At 42.2% G+C, this 22,083-nt stretch overlaps 1 long non-coding RNA gene across 1 annotated transcript; it reads left to right on the forward strand.

Annotated features, from left to right (window-relative positions):
• The first annotated feature begins 760 nt into the window (after positions 1-760).
• LOC121577809 lies at positions 761-6,775 on the forward strand. Its single transcript, XR_006002682.1, has 2 exons — positions 761-808; positions 6,084-6,775. It is a non-coding gene; the product is annotated as an uncharacterized LOC121577809 (long non-coding RNA).
• Positions 6,776-22,083: the final 15,308 nt, after the last annotated feature.

Below are 22,083 nucleotides of genomic sequence, written 5' to 3' on the forward strand. Positions count from 1 at the left end.
GAGCTAATAATGTAAAAAATAATACATACAAAAACAAAATACTGCAAAGTTTCCTAAGAGCTAGTCGCGAGGCCGCCATCTTCGTCGACGCCATCAGCTGAGTTCATCAATGTAGCTAGCTAATGATTTTAGAAAATAAAAACTATATATTTGCTAGCAATATTTTAAATATTTGCTACTGACTATTGAACACTTTTTGCAAAAGGAGTTTGTTCCCCTGACTGTTTATTGATGAATTGGTAACTGAACAAGTATCAAAGAGGCTGCTGTTTTGGTACAATTTAGGCTGATAAAGAATAGGCTTGTACATGTGTATGGGTGATTCTACGGAAATGGTGGCTTTCCTGTCCCCTGCCTTATCCACCAGGGAAAAACACCAAAATAATCAGATTGACACAAAATGTCTTTGTTTTAATTGAAGTGTATTATTGGAAATATACATATGTAAGACAGTTATATTGCAAATTATATTTTTCATATTAGCGTAGAACACGGTCAGCACCATGAAAATGTCTTGTCCCTCGAGCCGGGAGTCATGGTTTAATGACATTTTGAGTCAAAATATATTTTTTCTCCAACTTTAAATGTCATAATACAAAGTAAAGTATTATAGCTGTTTAGGGGAATTACTTAAAAAACTAAAATATCAACTAAATATTATAGATAATTTACAGGGGAATAGCTGTCCCTCCATTTCATGTCACTGGTGTTACCCTTCATAAAAAAAAAACACCACTTGCAGCATCCTTGCCAACTTCTTCCTGGGTCAAATGTTCATTGGAGGCGGGACTGTTTTGAAGAGCACATGGTGAGTCTGCACTCTCTCTTCATTTGTTAGCAATTATATGATTAATTTTGTAATTTTAATGTGAAGCTTTAAAACCCGCCACTGGTGTTATACGAGTATAGGGAAAGGAAATATGATTGAAATAATTGATCCAATCACATTATTAAGTGATTTATTTACAATTTAAGAAGTGTGGTTTGAGCTACTGTGGCCACCATTTAAGATATGCCATCTTGTCAGCAGATTCGTCACTGGTGTTACTGTTCCTGCTGGTAACACCAGTGACAATCAATAACACTGCTAACTTTTTATATCAACGTAAGGCTTTACTGTTTCAATATTGTAATTTGTAACATAATATGGCTTTCCTTTTGATAGATATTACAAATAAAAAAGTAAGTTCTGCTGAAAAGCAAAGACTCTACAGACAGCACAGGGATGCTGACCCAGACCGCAGAAAAGCCTACCTTGAAAAAAAACACCAGACTTACTTAAAGGATTTAGAGAGTCAAAAAAGAAAGAGTGAATGATCTCACAGAAAGGGAGCGAAAGCAATGGTGGGTCAGACAGAAAAAAAAACAGAGAGATGTTGAGAGCAGGAGAGACAGTGTTGACCCCACCCCATCTTCTCCAGACAGTCAACCCAGTACTTCAAGGTCAGAATTTAAGATAATGTGTCATGAGTACTTATTTACAGAGTTACTTATAGGGATAGTTCACCCAAATTACAAAATGGTTTATTGGTTTCTTTACCATGTAAGCAGTCGATGGACAAGGTATGACAGCAGCACATGCTTTGGTTTTGTTTATCTGGCCACTGTTTCAAATGCTAACTTTTTAAACAGTTGCCAGGTAAACAAAACCAAAGCATGGATTGTTGTCCTACTTTGTCCATAGACTGCTTACATGGTAAGAAAACCAATAAGCCATTTTGTAATTTGGGTGTACTACAGTGCAGTGGCGGCTCCTGAAAAAATTCTCAGGGGGGGCAATTTTTCTGATGATTTAGGTGACCTACACACATTTTAAAAAAGATATGTCCAGCAACAACATGAAGACAGGGGCAGCATATAAGTCAATACCAGAAGCATTTATTGACTGATCTCAAAGTGTTGGCTTACCAGGGTTGGTGGAGCCCTCAGTTTCATCTTTGCCTCGCAAAGCTAACTCAAACACTCCGCAAAAACTTCACACACTGGATTAGCCGGCTGAGGATGTGGCGGTTCTTGCTAATGTCGTAGTAAATATATTTGTTATAGTGAATATGGAATATGATATGTTGAGTAAAATGTTGTGCTAAGATCTATTTAGGTCAGGAGCTGGTTATAAGTTCTGTTCTATCCAATAACAATGGACAAAAGGGTCCTATCTTGTCAGCCTTGTCAGCAGGTGGCCAAGGACAACACCCACGCCATAGGCCTCTCAGTTCTTCCAACTCACGAGTTCTTGCTCTGAGGACACACACACACACACACACACAAACACACACACACACACATCATCACTGTTAAACACACACACACACACACACATCATCACTTCTTAAACACACACACACACACACACACACACACACACACACACAAAAATCCCCTCTCTTAGGCTGAACATTTGAAGACAGAGAACCCGACTCAGAGCCAATGCAACAGTGACACTAGCCTGGAGGGGACCTCGCCCAACTCATCAGGACCAATCAGAAGATCAGAACTACTAGATTCAACCTACTTCATTTATTGCATAAAATGTCTGCACACAATGTTTAGGGCTCTCTTCAGAATAATAATAATAATAATAATAATAATATGCCATTTAGCAGACGCTTTTATCCAAAGCGACTTACAGTCATGCGTGCATACATTTTTGTGTATGGGTGGTCCGGGGATCGAACCCACTACCTTGGCGTTACAAGCGCAGTGCTCTACCAGCTGAGCTACAGAAAGTGGATACTCATGGATGCGCATCGCAATTGTAAAATGTCAACACAATTGGAGACACCACGTCATTTTTGGAGACATGTTATTGACAGTAAACTATTGTAGATGCGACTGCTAACTAAATAAAACATTTTAGCTGGCTAGCTAATCATCTTAGCTAAATGTGGGGCAAACAATTCAGTTATTTACCGTTAATTTGAGGGATTGGGGTGAAAGAAATCGAGTTACATAGTGATACTTTACGATATACTGTATTGACAATATCGCAATATTTTAGCGCTAATTGGCTGTACCTGCACCAAAACACCATTATTGTTCCTTCATAGCTTGTTCTCAATCTTTTCACATTGGGGAGCCAATTTGTTTTCAGCACTTTTATTTCCATGACTGATCAAAACTCGTTCTCATGGCTTTCTGATCCCTCTGCAACAGACATATGGTGCGCAATAAAATCACAGTATCGAATCGCAATACGTATAGAATCATGAGACTCGCAATGCATATATCTTATCGTGAGGTTCCTGGCAATTCCCAGCCCAAGTTCATTTGCCACAACAAATCTCTTCGCTAGCAAACGCGATGTCTTCTCCAAAACGGCAATGTGTCTCCAGCAATGTTTACTTTTTGACGTTCTATGGCATCTCCACTTTCCAAGCATATATGACCACATGTAATATTTTGGTAAGTGATGCAAATAGTGAACTATGTAGGGCCAGGATGTAAAAATATATGTAGCTGCAGCAATTTCTCTTATCTGATATGGTAAGTAATGGGGCTTAATGTATAGCTCCCTAAGAGTTTGACGAACGGGTCCGTGCACGCGATTCCAGATATCTTTACCTCTGAATAAACTGCCTTTATTATACCATATCCACCCTGTCCAAAGTCTCTACTTGGTCTTAGTTCTCCAGTAAACTTGTGATTATCAACACTAACCTCATCGTTGTGGCGGCGGACAGCTAGCCTGTATCCCTCATCCAGTTGAGTGGCAATGTCTTTTTTCGTTCAGTACCAATTTTTGGAAAATCCTCGGGTGTAGGACTTTCCGCCTTTAGTAGAAACCTGTTGAATTATTAAATTTGGTCTGGGAGAGTCCTAATTGTTTCATTGCCAATTTATCTTCATTTGTTCGTCGACAAAAGGAACTTCTTTCAAAGACACAATCGAAGTTGCACTGAACGCTATAGCCATCTTGATAGTAGTACGTGAATTGATTGATGAGGCTACCCGCTCTTTTCTTGAGTTACGTTCATGGTTACGTTACGTATGACGGAAAGCGCGTAAGTGCAAGCCCTCAGACACCCATAGAGATTGTATTGAAAGCTCTGAAATTTGAAAAAAATAGATTTTACATGGGAGTCTATGACAGACTTCTGGGCGATTTTCAACCTGACTGAAATCGCCCCAAAAGGGGGAGGAGCCATTTGAAGCACGACTTTAGCCTGATTTGACATTTAGTGGCAGTGTGGCACTGTGGCAGATCAGACGTCTAGATTACAACCCTGGTAACTACTGTTTCCGTGATATAATTGGTTAGGAAAAAAAATCCCTTCCTTTTCCCGTTTGGCAGTGCGTCGCCCATATCGCCCTATTGAACACACCGCCCCTGCTACAGTGAATTCGGAACGTATTCAGACCCCTTCAAATTTCCACATTTTGTTACAGCCTTATTTTAAAATTGATTCAATTGGTTTTTTTCATCAATCTACACACAATACCCCATAATGACAAAGCAAAATGTTTTTTTTTTTTTTAATGTTAGCAAATTTATAAAAGAAAACTGAAATATCACTTACATAAGTATTCAGACTCAGTACTTTGTTGAAGCACCTTTGGCAGCGATTACAGCCTCGAGTCTTCTTGGGTATGACGCTTACAGGCTTGGCACACATGTATTTGGGGAGTTTCTCCCATTCTTCTCTGCAGATCCTCTCAAGCTCTGTCAGGTCTGGATGGGGAGCGTTGCCTCACAGCTATTTTCAGGTCTCTCTAGAGATGTTCGATCAGGTTCAATCCGGTCTCTGGCTGGGCCACTCAAGGACATTCAGAGACTTGTCCCGAACCCACTCCTGCGTTGTCTTAGCTGTGTGCTTAGGGTCGTTGTCCTGTTGGAAGGTGAACTGTCGCCCCAGTCTGAGGTCCTGAGCGCTCTGGAACAGGTTTTCATCAAGGATCTCTCTGTACTTTGCTCCGTTCATCTTTCCCTTGATCCTGACTAGTGTCCCTGCCACTGAAAAACATCCCCACAGCATGATGCTGCTACCACCATGCTTCACAGTAGAGATGGTATTGGCTAGGTGATGAGCGGTGCCTGGTTTCCTCCAGACGTGACGCTTGGTAATCAAGCCAAAGAGTTCAATCTTGGTTTCATCAGACCAGAGAATCTTGTTTCTCATGGTCAGTGTCCTTTAGGTGCCTTTTGGCAAACTCCAAGTGGGCTGTCATGTGCCTTTTACTGAGGAGTGGCTTCCCTCTGGCCACTCTACCATACAGGCCTCATTGGTGGAGTGCTGCAGAAATGGTTGTCTTTCTGGAAGGTTCTCCCATCTCCACAGAGGAACTCTGGAGCTCTGTCAGAGTGACCATCAGGTTCTTGGTCACCTCCCTGACCAAGGCCCTTCTCCCCCGATTGCTCAGTTTGGCCGGGCGGCCATCTCTAGGAAGAGTTTTGGTGGTTCCAAACGTCTTCCATTTAAGAATGATGGAGGCCACTGTGTTCTTGGAGACTTTCAATGCTGTAGACATTTTTTGGTACCCTTCACCAGATCTGTGCCTCGACACAATCCTGTCTCGGAGCTCTACGGAAAATTCCTTCGACCTCATGGCTTGGTTTTTGCTCTGACATGCACTGTCAACTGTGGGACCTTATATAGACCGGTGTGTGCCTTTCCAAATCATGTCCAATCAATTGAATTTACCACAGGTGGACTCCAATCAAGTTGTAGAAACATCTCAAGGATGATCAATGGAAACAGGATGCACCTGAGCTCAATTTCGAGTCTCATAGCAAAGGGTCTGAATACTTATGTAAATAAGGTATCTATTTTTTTTATATATATAAATGTGCAAAAATTTCTAAACCTGTTTTCGCTTTGTCATTATGGGATATTGTGTGTAGATTGATGACGAAAAAAATTAATTTAAGCAATTTTAGAATAACGCAAAAATGTTTGGGAAAACTGAAGGGGTCTGAATACTTTCCGAATACACTGTAAACCTTTTAAGTAGGCTTACAAAATGTTTGTCACATGGTACAATCATTTGTTTTAACAAGCTACATCATTTTGAGGATAGGCATGACAGAAATAGAGTAGGATTTCATGCTTGAATCATTTTCAAAGATTCATCTTTATGTTTTACAGACAAACCAAAGCGCGGAGAGCAAAAGTTAAGTGCATGCACAGGAATGGAGTCGTCAAGTTCTTCTGGCCAAGGCCAAGAGATGATATCAACTGGTATGGGGATGACCAGACTGTGTGTCTGATGCCAAAGCCGCTGCCAGTGAACAAAAGATCAGCTCAGATTGACCACAGTATCTGGAAGTACTTGGAGGAGCACTTGAATGTATGAAAGTGGCAGATGTGAACTGGCTACCAGAGAAGAAGCCGTCAGTGTCTAGAAAGCAATGGAGACTGGCTCGGAGATGATAACAGATGTATGTGACACAATAACATGGCAACGACAAACATATGGACAACCTTTCCTAAAGACAAACACATCTCAAGTAACAGTGAAGTTAGTTTGGGAAATAATTAGTACGTGAAAAGTTAGTACAGGAAATAGGCCTATTCCATGAACATGTTTTACTGCATATAAAATGTTTGTATCAATGCTTTTGGGAAAACGTAGTCTTAGTTTACATTCAATGTTGTGTTTCTATTGTTCTTGTGTTTCTATAGTTCTAATAGACATGTTTTATGTTTGTACGACAATGTTGTGTTAGGAAATACATTTTAGTCAATAGGCTTCATCTTTTGGTCTTAATCTTTGACCAATAACCTTCATTTTATTGTTCATATGAAATCAACACGTTATAAAATGATTTGTAATAAAAGATTACTAAATAAATCACATTTGTATAAAATAATCATATGTTATTTACATTTACATTTTAGTCATTTAGCAGACGCTAAATGACTAAAATGTTAGTGAGTGCATACATTTTCATACTGGCCCCCTGTGGGAATCGAACCCACAACCCTGGCGTTGCAAGCGCCATGCTCTACCAACTGAGCTACACGGGACCAGTGTCATTGGTTTCACATTGTGTTACTGCATGGCATATTGGTGTTCTGGCATCAGTTGCCCGCTTTCATAGAATGTTTATTTGTATCTACCCAACTGCTGCTGCATTCATAAGTAAGCATTTTAAGAATATGATAATCCAATTTTGATGACTCAACCGTAATTATTTCTGATGTTAAAACTAAAAACACGTGGTAGAAATATAAAAATGTCGCACAATAGAACTTTACACACCGGTTTAAAGTAAATTATTACTAATCAAAACAATTTCTTAATATTAGCATGAACCTTTTCTGTCTTTTATTATATATGCAAATTATGTTGTGAAATTACATTCAGGAAAGCCTGAATTCTCATCTAAAATATAGGTAACACCAGTGACAAAAAGGCAGCACTTTTTTAAATGTATGTATTAAAAATATTAAAATACATTAAGCTGGCATTTGTTGATTGATAGGGTTAACTATTATCTGACTAAGTTTTGGTTAAAAAAATGTTGGCTCTTCAAAATCCACAATTTCCGTAGAATCACCTATATGTACATGTACAGTGGGGAAAAAAAGTATTTAGTCAGCCACAAATTGTGCAAGTTCTCCCACTTAAAAAGATGAGAGAGGCCTGTAATTTTCATCATAGGTACACGTCAACTATGACAGACAAATTGAGATTTTTTTTCTCCAGAAAATCACATTGTAGGATTTTTTATGAATTTATTTGCAAATTATGGTGGAAAATAAGTATTTGGTCACCTACAAACAAGCAAGATTTCTGGCTCTCACAGACCTGTAACTTATTCTTTAAGAGGCTCCTCGTTACCTATATTAATGGCACCTGTTTGAACTTGTTATCAGTATAAAAGACACCTGTCCACAACCTCAAACAGTCACACTCCAAACGCCACTATGGCCAAGACCAAAGAGCTGTCAAAGGACACCAGAAACAAAATTGTAGACCTGCACCAGGCTGGGAAGACTGAATCTGCAATAGGTAAGCAGCTTGGTTTGAAGAAATCAACTGTGGGAGCAATTATTAGGAAATGGAAGACATACAAGACCACTGATAATCTCCCTCGATCTGGGGCTCCACGCAAGATCTCACCCCGTGGGATCAAAATGATCACAAGAACGGTGAGCAAAAATCCCAGAACCACACGGGGGGACCTAGTGAATGACCTGCAGAGAGCTGGGACCAAAGTAACAAAGCCTACCATCAGTAACACACTACGCCGCCAGGGACTCAAATCCTGCAGTGCAAGACGTGTCTCCCTGCTTAAGCCAGTACATGTCCAGGCCCGTCTGAAGTTTGCTAGAGTGCATTTGGATGATCCAGAAGAGGATTGGGAGAATGTCATATGGTCAGATGAAACCAAAATAGAACTTTTTGGTAAAAACTCAACTCGTCGTGTTTGTAGGACAAAGAATGCTGAGTTGCATCCAAAAGAACACCATACCTACTGTGAAGCATGGGGGTGGAAACATCATGCTTTGGGGCTGTTTTTCTGCAAAGGGACCAGGACGACTGATCCGTGTAAAGGAAAGAATGAATGGGGCCATGTATCGTGACATTTTTGAGTGAAAACCTCCTTCCATCAGCAAGGGCATTGAAGATGAAACGTGGCTGGGTCTTTCAGCATGACAATGATCCCAAACACACTGCCCGGGCAACGAGCGAGTGGCTTCGTAAGAAGCATTTCAAGGTCCTGGAGTGGCCTAGCCAGTCTCCAGATCTCAACCCCATAGAAAATCTTTGGAGGGAGTTGAAAGTCTGTGTTGCTAGCGATAGCCCCAAAACATCACTGCTCTAGAGGAGATCTGCATGGAGGAATGGGCCAAAATACCAGCAACAGTGTGTGAAAACCTTGTGAAGACTTACAGAAAACGTTTGACCTGTGTCATTGCCAACAAAGGGTATATAACAAAGTATTGAGAAACTTTGTTATTGACCAAATACTTATTTTCCACCATAATTTGCAAATAAATTCATTAAAAATTCAAAAAATATATATATGCTCATTTTGTCTGTCATAGTTGACGTGTACCTATGATGAAAATTACAGGCCTCTCATCTTTTTAAGTGGGAGAACTTGCACAATCGGTGGCTGACTAAATACTTTTTCCCCACTGTATATGCATCAGTGGAGGGAGGACCATCCTCCTCAGTGAAATAAAAATAGTGAAACACAACTTTGGAAGTATGCTTGGGGTCATTGTCCATTTGGAAGACCCATTTGCGACCAAGCTTTAACTTCCTGACTGATGTCTTGAGATGTTGCTTCAATATATCCACATAATTTTCCTTCCTCATGATGCCATCTATTTTGTGAAGTGCACCAGTCCCTCTTGCAGCAAAGCACCCCCACAACATGATGCTGCCACCCCAGTGCTTCACGGTTGGGATGGTTTTCTTCGGCTTGCAAGCATCCCCCTTTTTCCTCCAAACATAACGATGGTCATTATGGCCAAACAGTTCTATTTTTGTTTCATCAGACCAGAGGACATTTCTCCAAAAAGTACGATCTTTGTCCCCATGTGGAGTTGCAAACCGTAGTCTGGCTTTTTTATGGCGGTTTTGGAGCAGTGGCTTCTTCCTTGCTGAGTGGCCTTTCAGGTTATGTCGATATAGGACTCGTTTTACTGTGGATATAGATACTTTTGTACCTGTTTCCTCCAGCATCTTCACAAGGTCCTTTGCTGTTGTTCTGGGATTGAGTTGCACTTTTCGCACCAAAGTACGTTCATCTCAGGAGACAGAACGCGTCTCCTTCCTGAGCGGTATGACGGCTGCGTGGTCCCATGGTGTTTATACTTGCGTGCTATTGTTTGTACAGATGAACGTGGTACCTTCAGGCTTTGGAAATTGCTCCCAAAGATGAACCAGACTTGTGGAGGTCTACAATTTCTTTTCTGAGGTCTTGGCTGATTTCTTTTGATTTTCCCATGATGTCAAGTAAAGAGGCACTGAGTTTGAAGGTAGGCGTTGAAAGACATCCACAGGTACACCTCCAATTGACTCAAATGATGTCAATTAGCCTATCAGAAGCTTCTAAAGCCATGACATCATTTTCTGGAATTTTCCAAGCTTTTTAAAGGCACAGTCAACTTAGTGTATGTCAACTTCTGACCCACTGGAATTGTGATACAGTGAATTATAAGTGAAATAATCTGTCTGTAAACAATTGTTGGAATAATTACTTGTGTCATGCACAAAGTAGATGTCCTAACCGACTTTCCAAAACTATAGTTTGTTAACAAGAAATGTGTGGAGTGGTTGAAAAACAAGTTTTAATGACTCCAACCTAAGTGCCCAAAAACGCAGTGGTGTTGATAAGCCGCTTGAGAACATCCCTGTTTCTTCTTACTTTCTCGACTTCAACTGTAAATGCCCACATCAGATTCAAGCTTCTGGGAAAAAGCTGCATCGATCATGATCGAAGGTCTGCGTACTCAAACTGCGCAACACAACGAGAAAGTAAGAAGAAACAGGGATGTTCTCAAGCGGCTTATCAACACCACTGCGTTTTTGGGCATGCAATAATTGGCTTTTAGAGGACACGACGAGAGGGAAAGTTCCGCTAACCAGTGCAACTACAAGTAGCTTGCAGCGGTAATTGCACGTTACGATGCTTTACTTGCTGAACATATGAAACTTTCTACTGTCTTTTCTGGGATGTCGAAATAAATTCAGAATTATTTGATAGCTTCCTTCCATCGCATCATCCAATAAAAGTTAGTTTAAAGAGAGAGGTTTACGCAGCGCATTTTTCCCGTGCGCGCTCAAGTAGGCTTTCCACTTTCCTCCGGTATTTATTTAGCAAAGATGATAACACATAATCACTCCAGACAGACACAAGCAAAAACTCAGTAAATAAATGTTGCAGCAGCCTAGGCTACACCTAAACATTAGAGATCTGACATGCTGTATGGGATGAAAATGAGAATTATTTTCAGTCTGATCAACTGCAGGCTACTAATAAGAGCAGCTGCATACAGCCTATGTGCGCTGTCCATTTGGTCAGGGTAACTAATTGGTAACATTATGTATTTATAGTCCATTTGTGTGTCAGGAGAAAATGTGAATGTGATCAAATTTGGTTTATATTCAAACTTGGACTGGCTAGACTGCCTATATGTTTTCAATCCAAAATTATTAACTGGAATTAATCAATCAACATAATAGTGATGACAGATGTGAGTTAAGTTTTTTATAAGGCCTACAGTTGCATAGGCCTGTATGATGCAAACATGCATAAAGCAAGCTCAGCCCTGTGAGTTCTATTGTCTATCAGTTGTTGTCTCTGTGTCTGGGTAGAGGAAATCCCCCTCCTAATCTAGTCTAAATATAATTCATATGAACAAGTATAAGGTTGCTGCAGTTTGACAGGGTTTTCAGTTTTTTTTTAAACCATGTGACCTGATTAGGAAAAACTGGAGCCATCATAGCCCTTATAAAACCTTTTTACAACTGATTAATCACTGTCATACCTAATAGGGTCCAGAGTTTTCCTGGTTAGGTTAACAAATAAGGAAAAACTCTGGGCCCCAGGGGATAAAAATGCCCCCCCCCCCACTCTGGGACCTATGGTGCCACCAGTCTGCTTGCAGTTGTCAGTTATCGTCAGGTATGTGGATGATCAGGGCTTTATTCAGGTATGTTTCTTGGGCTAGCCTCTGAACACCTCAACTGATGCCTCATACCCTCATTCAATCACTGCTGTGATCCCTTCCCAACACTGTGTAACTAGCCCTCTCATTCCCATTCCCCATAATATTGTGCTATAAATGTCTTTATTAAATGCTTTAGGTTAAAATAAATACTCCCGACGATTTTTGAAACACACTTTGACGTCTCCGTGCGTTCCGCGCCTATACCGTGGGTATACTGTACATTAGTGTTTCATTAGTTAGCTAAATGACCGACTGATTAGGCACATTGCTATTCATGTTTTTGTTGTTATTGCATTTCAGGTGGAGAGGGAGTAAGATCACTAGAAAGGAGCATGCTAACAGACCAGGAAGAAAGCTGTTGTTGCACAGCAGAGGAATTACAGTCAATGCTTATGAACTGAATATTGTGTGTGAATTGCCTATTTATATCATTGGCACTAACAAAAGGGGGTTGGATTGTTCAGCAACATGAGCAGTACATGCTAACACTGCTTTGGTGATGAAAAGTATGTCACAGAGGTGACTATTAGAAGCTGCCCCCATACATTGCATTATATGCCCAGAACCTAATTCACCTGGTACGGGTTTCACCCAGACAAATGACAAATATAAGGTGCGCACCTCTTTTGCCCCTGGTAACTCTTTCCCCTGTTGATCACACAGGAGTAATTAATTGACTCATCACTGATTGGGACCTGGGAGTTGCTTGCACCTGTTCTTTATTTAAGGTCAACGCCAGCAGCAGCACACTATCGATGTGAGCTGGGAGCAGTGTGGCTGCAAAGCCGGAGCCGAGGCAACTGAGGAGTACGCGTGCTTTTAATGGAGCAGACCAGGACCAGTGTTGAAACGGAGAGAGAAGGCCTTTATGGGAATTGGGATGGTGAATGCGTCACCCTTCCCAAAGCTAAGTACCTCTCTGTATCCAACTCATTAATGCCAGTGTGCCTGTGGATTGAGCCTATAGCTGCTGTGACCTGACAGGAGGATGAACTGCGACTCAACAAGCCACTGTGGACTGGATTGACTGCTGCGAGCGGGAAGAACGCAGTGCTTCACCCTTCCCAAAGCTATGTACCTCTCCATATTCCATTTCCAACATTTCACTTGCTAGCAATGCCTGCCGACGTTCTCTACTGCTTTGTGAGTTACGCACTTGTTAATGATAGTCTACCTACTGTGAACCAGAGAGAAGGCGTTTTGGGATACTGGGAGGGTGAAGCACGTTCACCCTTCCGTAAGTTAAGTAACCTACCCTTCTTTTTTATTTTTTATTTTTTTATTTCACCTTTATTTAACCAGGTAAGCCAGTTGAGAACAGGTTCTCATTTACAACTGCGACCTGGCCAAGATAAAGCAAAGTAGTGCAATAAAAACAACACAGAGTTACATATGGGGTAAAAAAAAACATAAAGTCAGAAATACAACAGAAAATATATATACAGTGTGTGCAAATGTAGCAAGTTATGGAGGTAAGGCAATAAATAGGCTATAGTGCAGAATAATTACAATAGTATTAACACTGGAATGCTAGATGTGCAAGAGATGATGTGCAAATAGAGATACTGGGGTGCAAAGAGCAAAATAAATAACAATATAGGGATGAGGTAGTTGGGTGGGCTAGTTTCAGATGGGCTGTGTACAGGTGCAGTGATCGGTAAGGTGCTCTGACAACTGATGCTTAAAGTTATTGAGGGAGATAAGAGTCTCCAGCTTCAGAGATTTTTGCAATTCGTTCCAGTCATTGGCAGCAGAGAACTGGAAGGAATGGCGGCCAAAGGAGGTGTTGGCTTTGGGAATGACCAGTGAGATATACCTGCTGGAGCGCAGACTACGGGTGGGTGCTGCTATGGTGACCAATGAGCTAAGATAAGGCGGGGATTTGCCTAGCAGTGATTTATAGATGGCCTGGAGCCAGTGGGTTTGACGACGAACATGTAGTGAGGACCAGCCAACAAGAGCGTACAGGTCACAGTGGTGGGTAGTGTATGGGGCTTTGGAGACAAAACGGATGGCACTGTGATAGACTACATCCAATTTGCTGAGTAGAGTGTTGGAGGCTATTTTGTAAATGACATCGCCGAAGTCAAGGATCGGTAGGATAGTCAGTTTTACGAGGCATGTTTGGCAGCATGAGTGAAGGAGGCTTTGTTGCGAAATAGGAAGCCGATTCTAGATTTAACTTTGGATTGGAGATTCTTTATGTGAGTCTGGAAGGAGAGTTTACAGTCTAACCAGACACCTAGATATTTGTAGTTGTCCACATACTCTAGGTCAGACCACGTCGAGAGTGGTGATTCTAGTCGGGTGGGCGGGTGCTAGCAGCGTTCGATTGAAAAGCATGCATTTAGTTTTACTAGTGTTTAAGAGCAGTTGAAGGCTACTGAAGGATTGTTGTATGGCATTGAAGCTCGTTTTGGAGGTTTGTTAACACAGTGTCCAATGAAGGGCCAGATGTATACAAAATGGTGTCGTCTGCGTAGAGGTGGATCTGAGAGTCACCAGCAGCAAGAGCGACATCATTGATATACACGGAGAAAAGTGTCGGCCCAAGAATTGAACCCTGTGGCACCCCCATAGAGACTGCCATAGGTCCAGACAACAGGCCCTCGATTTGACACACTGAACTCTATCTGAGAAGTAGTTGGTGAACCAGGCGAGGCAGTCATTTGAGAAACCAAGGCTATTTAGTCTGCCAATAAGAATGCGGTGGTTGACAGAGTCGAAAGCCTTGGCCAGGTCGATGAAGACGGCTGCACAGTACTGTCTATTATCAATCGTGGTTATAATATCGTTTAGGACCTTGAGCGTGGCTGAAGTGCACCCGTGACCAGCTGGGAACCGGATTGCATAGCGGAGAAGGTGCGGTGGTATTCGAAATGGTCGATGATCTGTTTGTTAACTTGGCTTTCGAATACTTTCGAAAGGCAGAGCAGGATGGATATAGGTCTGTAGCAGTTTGGATCTAGAGTGTCACCCCCTTTGAAGAGGGGGATGACCGCGGCAGCTTTCCAATCTCTGGGGATCTGAGACGTTATGAAAGAGAGGTTGAACAGACTAGTAATAGGGGTTGCGACAATTTGGCGGCTAGTTTTAGAAAGAAAGGGTCCAGATTGTCTAGCCCAGCTGATTTGTAGGGGTCCAGATTTTGCAGCGCTTTCAAAACATCAGCTGTCTGAATTTGTGTGAAGGAGAAGCGGGGGGGGCATGGGCAAGTTGCAGCAGAGGGTGCAGAGTTGGTGGCGGGTTAGTGGTAGCCAGATGGAAAGCATGGCCAGCTGTGGCAAAATGCTTGTTGAAATTCTCGATTATTGTAGATTTATCGGTGGTGATAGTGTTTCCTAGCCTCAGTGCAGTGGGCAGCTGGGAGGAAGTGCTCTTATTCTCCATGGACTTTACAGTGTCCCAAAACTTTTTTGGAGTTAGTGCTACAGGATGCAAATTTCTGTTTGAAAAAAGTTAGCCTTTGCTTTCCTGACTGCTTGTGTATATTGGTTCCTAACTTCCCTGAAAAGTTGCATATCGCGGGGGCTATTTGATGCTAATGCTGTACGCCACAGGATGTTTTTGTGCTGGTCAAGGGCAGTCAAGTCTGAGGAGAACCAGGGGCTATATCGGTTCTTAGTTCTGTATTTTTTGAATGGGGCATGTTTATTTAAGATTGAGAGGAAATTACTTTTAAGGAACAACCAGGCATCCTCTACTGACGGAATGAGATCTATATCCATCCAGGATACCTGGGCCAGGTCAATTAGGAAGGCCTCCTCGCTAAAGTGTTTTAGGGAGCGTTTGACAGTGATGAGGGGTGGTCGTTTGACTGCGGACCCGTTACGGACGCAGGCAATAAGGCAGTGATCGCTGAGATCCTGGTTGAAGACAGCTGAGGTGTATTTAGAGGGTATGTTAGTCAGGATGATATCTATGAGGGTACCCATGTTTAAGGATTTAGGGTTGTACCTGGTAGGTTCGATTGATAATTTGCGTGAGGTTGAGGGCATCTAGCTTGGATTGTAGGATGGCTGGGGTATTAAGCATATCCCAATTTAGGTCACCAAGCAGTACGAACTCTGAGGATAAATGGGGGCAATCAATTCACATATGGTGTCAGGGCACAGCTGGGGGCTGAGGGGGGTCTGTAGCAAGCGGCAACAGTGAGAGACTTATTTCTGGAAAGGTGGATTTTTTAGAAGTAGAAGCTCAAACTGTTTGGGCACAGACCTGGATAGTATGAGAGCGCTCTGCAGGCTATCTCTACAGTAGATTGCAACTCCACCCCCCTTTGGCAGTTCTATCTAGACGGAAAATGTTATAGTTGGGGATGGAAATTTCAGAATTTTTGTGGCCTTCCTGAGCCAGGATTCAGACACTGCTAGAACATCAGGGTTGGCAGAGGTGCTAACGCAGTGAATAACTCAAACGTAGGAAGTAGACTTCTGATATTTATGTGCAGAAACCAAGACTTTTGCGATTACAGAAGTCATCAAATGATAGCTCCTGGGGAGTAGGAGTGATACTGGGGGCTACAGGGCCTGGGTTAGCCTCTACATCACCAGAGGAACAGAGGGAGGACTAGAATAAGGATACGGCTAAAGGCTTTAAGAACTGGTCTTCTAGTGCGTTGGGTACATAGAATAAAGGGGGCAGATTTCCGGGTGTTATAGAAAGATTCAGGGCATTATGTACAGACAAGGATATGGAAGGATATGAGTAAAGTGGAGGTAAACCTAAGCGTTGGGTAACAATGAAAGAGATAGTATCTCTAGAGGCATCAATTGAGTCGGTCTCTGAGTGTATGGGGGAGGGACAAAGGAGCTAACTAAGGCAGGTTTAGCTAGGCTGGGGGGTCTACAGTGATATAGTACAATTAGAAATAACCGAAACAACAATAAACTAACCATGTTTGGGCTGAGGCTAAACATAAACAGGATGTAGTACCGTAAAAGGAACAGTCCAGCAGATATCAGCTGTATAGCTGAGTTATCATAAGGTCCGGTGGTGAAGCGCTAGTGAGTAAGAGGCCACGGCTAGCGTGTGCTACGTCCGTTTTGTTGTAGCCAGCTGGTAGCGATGAATCCGGGAGTTAAAGGTCCAGTGATTCAGTGATTCCGGCGGAAAACTGATATGTTCTGGGTCGATAACGCTTGTGCAGACTGGCCGAATATCCGGTGATCAATGTCCAGTGATTAAAAATTAATCCCGCGGAAAAAATCCAATATTCTGGGTGAAACACCGCTAGCTGTGGCTAATAGCAAGTAGCTAGTTCAGTAGCTAGTTCAGTTTAGTGAGTAAGAGGCCACGGATAATCGTGTGCTAACGGGCCAGGGCTAGCAGATGGATGGAATCTTCGTGGTTAACGTCGTAACCACATCAGACGATTTCGTCGGCAGACCAGTCGTGTAGGATCGGCGGGCTCCGTGTCAACACTAGGTGGTCCCGTCCGGTTGATAGAGAGGTAGATAGCCGGGAGATGGGCCTGGCTCGGGATGATTAGCCAGACCACAGCGTCCGTTTTGTTGTAGCCAGCTGGTAGCGATGAATCCGGGAGTTAAAGGTCCAGTGAATCAGTGATTCCGGCGGAAAAACTGATATGTTCTGGGTCGATAACGCAGCTGTGCAGACTGGCCGAATATCCGGTGATCAATGTCCAGTGATTAAAAATTAATCCCACGGAAAAAAATCCAATGATCTGGGTGAAACACCGCTAGCTGTGGCTAATAGCAAGTAGCTAGTTAGCTGGCTAGCTAGTTTCAACTGGAGATTCTAGATTCTAGATAAAAGGTAAGTCAATAATAGAATCCGTTCCACATTGAGTGAGGCGGGTTGCAGGAAAGTATATTTTGTAGAAGGATGAAAAGTCTGATAGGGAAATATGTACGAAAAATACAAAAAAACAGGGTATTTACAGGCTATTTACAGACACACGACAGAAACAGGACTGCACTACTTCGCCATCTTGGAACATCTCATTCCATCTGCACCGGTATAGACTCCCAACCGGGGCGAATTCCTTTCGATTGCACTCGAGAAGTCATTGTGGATTATAGCAATTTTTCGGCCTTGAACACTACCTGCTCACATCTGGACTATTTGAGTCACTAGTGTCCCTCCACGGGCCCTTACCACAAAGACTATTGAAAACCTGAACTTTTGTAAATAGACATGATTGACTTTTACATTTTAGTCATTTAGCAGACACTCATATCCAGAGCGACTTACAGTTAGTGAGTGCATACATTTTTCATACTGGCCCCCCGTGGGAATCGAACCCACAACCCTGGCGTTGCAAGCAACCTTTATTGATACCAGATAACATTACTCGAGCCACTATCCCTGCCTCCATTTATTTTGATGTATCAAGCCTTGTTAATTTTACCATTTAAGTGTGTTTAAATCTTTTGACCATTTCCCAATTACCATTTGTTTTTGCTCTGATATTATTACTCCTTTCCTAAGTTCTATTGTGACTTACTGTGATTTTGTTTAAAATTTTTTGGAGGTATTGTGGAGGTTTATTGTACTTGGCCCTACGGAATCTCATCGCAATCTGCTGACAGAATATTTGGCTTACACTCAATACAACACAACCCAGGAGAGGCCTGCTGCGAACACTGACTTGGATCCCCTCAGAGGTGCCTGCCATGGTGGGATCACGGAACACTCCTCAAGGGCTTTTAAAATAGGACTTTTACATTTGATATTTTGGACTTGTCCACTTGGGACTTTTAGTCTATTTAGCTATTGTTAAATAAATATTGTGTGGAACACCCTTCAGTCTCTGGTGTGTTTGGAAGGTCTACATATCTTGTAACCACTCATTCATACAAACTGATACAAATGCAAGAACTGACTTATATTCACTTGTCGATTGTCCCATTCTTCAATATCGTCTTTGATATACACTGAGTGTTCAAAACATTAGGAACTTTGCATGACAGACTGACCAGGTGAAATCTATGATCCCTTATTGATGTCACTTGATAAATCCACATCAGTGTAGATGAAGGGGAGGAGACAGGTTAAAGAATGATTTTTTTAAGCCTTGAGACATGGATTGTGTAAGTGTGCCATTCAGAGGGTGAATGGGCAAGACAAAATATTTAACTGCCTTTGAATGGGGTATGGTAGTAGGTGCCAGGCGCATCGGTTTGAGTGTTTCAAGAACTGCAACGCTACTGGGTTTCACGATCAACAGTTTCCTGTGTGTATCAAGAATGGTCCACCACCCAAAGGACATCCAGTGAACTTGACAACTGTGGGAAGCATGAGTCAACATCGGCCAGCATTCCTATGGAATGTTTGACACCTTGTAGTCCATGCCCTGATGAATTGAGGCTGTTCTGAGGGCAAAAGGGGTGCAACTCAATATTAGGAAGCTGTTCCTAATGTTTTTTGCACTGTGTATATTTTAGTTGATACACCTGTGATGTCTCATACACATGAATAAAAATGTATTCTCCCTGGACATGAGACTTTAATCAATTTTTAGAACTTTTGAATCAGAAGCTCTAAGTGTTGTCTTGATTTATAGTCTGCATGTTTAAGTTACCATAGTAAAACAGACTGAGAAAGTAAATCATTTTTTTACCTAACCATTATTTATTTTTTACATGTACTGTTTATACACAGCTTTAATGCATTTAATCATTCCCCAAATTCAGCCATTGAAAGCCTTGACCGTTGTATCCTTCCTCAGGGAATGGCCTGACAACAGGGTGGCATGTATTTTGATGTGCTGCTCTAGAGTTCCATGGCCCAGCAGACTCACCTGGGGACTGGGGGAAAGATGCATGTTCGTTTTTTATTCAAGTCTGAGAGACTTTGAGGGAGGAGAGCGCATGAGTTCTGAAGTGAGTACAGTAAATCCAACCAGTGACCCTTGATTATATGCTATATCACAGACTGCAATACTGAAGGTGTATAACTATACTGTTACGAGCTGAGCATACTTCTCTGTGCTCTGGCGAGACCACAGGTAGTTGGTCAGAAGGCTCTGGAGGCCCTTGGAATATTGTGTCTCTGTAGCACCTGGAGAGAGCTGGATAGAAGTACTGCGTGTGCTTGAAAGAAATCAAGAGTTAACATGTAACAAGTATTACATTGATTATTGAGGACTATAAGGGGGTCTTCAAATCAGACAAATGGATGTAAGAGACACAGCAACTCAATGGTTTTAATGGGAGGAGTGCGTTGGGAAGCATTGTGTTGCGCTGTCCATCAAAAGATGCAAAGACGTACGCATTGAAAACAAAGTCTTTCTCCTCACCACACTGCTGCGTCGGACATGCATTATAGGCATTTTGATTTGAAGGCAGCCTTACTCTATATGAAGATGTATCTTCATGTCTGTATCTTCGCTCTTACTTGCCACAGATGGGTGGCGATATCACTTAAGGACCAATGGAATGGTATAAAATGTGCAAACTCCACCCACCTGGGGGACCGGGCCATGTTAAACGAACTGGCCCACTCTCTCTGACCCCTAAGCCTTCACCCGTGAACCCTCATTGGCCCAGGGTCTCCTGTCTAACCCTCTAATCACAGTTTCTCTGACAGGAAGTTACTCCACTAGACAGGTTTATGGTGCATAGGGCTTCTCCACTCATATGAGTGGAGTATTAGTTCTTCAAATAGTATCGGTAGGGAGCCCAGCGCCTAAGGAGTTGGCTCTATAACCGAAAGGTGGCTGCTTCGAATCCCGGGCCAGGTGCTAGAAAAAAGGAGGGAACTGATCTGGCAACTGGAGGGCTGCTGGGTTCACATCCTAAAGATATTCCCCTACTGTTGGGCCCTTGAGCAAGGCCATTAACAGCACATGCTCTCCATCCAGGGGTGCTGCAATGCAGCTTGACCCTGAGCTCGTCTCAACTGTAAGTAGGGTTGCACGATATTGGAAATATTTTGTTTTTCTGCGATATGAAAAATTACAGGATGTCTTCACCAGATGACTTAAAGCTCTATTTGAGAATAATTAATTATTCTAGAATGATTGGGGTGATTTTATAGGGAACTGCATCTTCATGAAAAAAATAAAATAATAATGAAACTGAAAATGTAGGGGCATTTAATTCCATTGTTTGTTATTGTAAACAAATGCAACATTTAAACAAAGATAGCAGAGATATATAGATATGAAACATTTATGCATAGGATATGCCCTGGCAGTCAGAGCTTTGGCTATCAACCTGACAGTCTGTATCCTTCATTCTTCCCCAGCCCAATCCTCTACAATAAAGATATAGGAAACTTATGAAAATTGTAATATTTCAGAACAGGTTGCTAGGTAATAATATGTAACAGTAATAGTATAGCAATAGCAACAGTAGTAAAATAGAATGCGCATTGGGCATACAGTGGGGAAAAAAAGTATTTTGCCACATTGTGCAGTTCTCCCACTTAAAAAGATGAGCTGTAATTTTCATCATTAGGTACACGTCAACTATGACAGACAAAATGAGAAAAGAAATTCCTGAAAATCACATTTGTAGGATTTTTAATGAATTTATTTGCAAATTATGGTGGAAAATAAGTATTTGGTCAATAACAAAAGTTTCTCAATACTTTGTTATATACCCTTTGTTGGCAATCACACAGGTCAAACGTTTTCTGTAAGTCTTCACAAGGTTTTCACACACTGTTGCTGGTATTTTGGCCCATTCCTCCATGCAGATCTCCTCTAGAGCAGTGATGTTTTGGGGCTGTCGCTGGGCAACACAGACTTTCAACTCCTACAAAGATTTTCTATGGGGTTGAGATCTGGAGATTGGCTAGGTCACTCCAGGACCTTGAAATGCTTCTTACGAAGCCACTCCTTCGTTGCCCGGGCGGTGTGTTTGGGATCATTGTCATGCTGGAAAGACCCAGCCACGTTTCATCTTCAATGCCCTTGCTGATGGAAGGAGGTTTTCACTCAAATCTCACGATACATGGCCCCATTCATTCTTTCCTTTACGGATCAGTCGGTCCTGGTCCCTTTGCAGAAAAAACAGCCCCCTAAAGCATGATGTTTCCACCCCCATGCTTCACAGTAGGTATGGTGTTCTTTGGATGCAACTCAGCATTCTTTGTCCTCCAAAACACGACCCTGAGTTGAGTTTTTACCAAAAAAGTTCTATTTTGGTTTCATCTGACCATATGACATTCTCCCAATCCTCTCTGGATCATCCAAATGCACTCTGAGCAAACTTCAGGACGGGCCTGGACATGTACTGGCTTAAGCAGGGTGTATACGTCCAGCACTGCAGGATTGGAGTCCCACTGGCATAGTGTGTTACTGATGGTAGGCTTTGTTACTTTTGGTCCCAGCTCTCTGCAGTTCATTCACTAGGTCCCCCCGTGTGGTTCTGGGATTTTTGCTCACCGTTCTTGTGATCATTTTGACCCACGGGGTGAGATCTTGCGTGGAGCCCCAGATCGAGGGAGATTATCAGTGGTCTTGTATGTCTTCCATTTCCTA

Source organism: Coregonus clupeaformis, unplaced genomic scaffold (assembly GCF_020615455.1).
Source record: "Coregonus clupeaformis isolate EN_2021a unplaced genomic scaffold, ASM2061545v1 scaf1748, whole genome shotgun sequence".
Classification (NCBI taxonomy): Eukaryota; Metazoa; Chordata; class Actinopteri; order Salmoniformes; family Salmonidae; genus Coregonus; species Coregonus clupeaformis.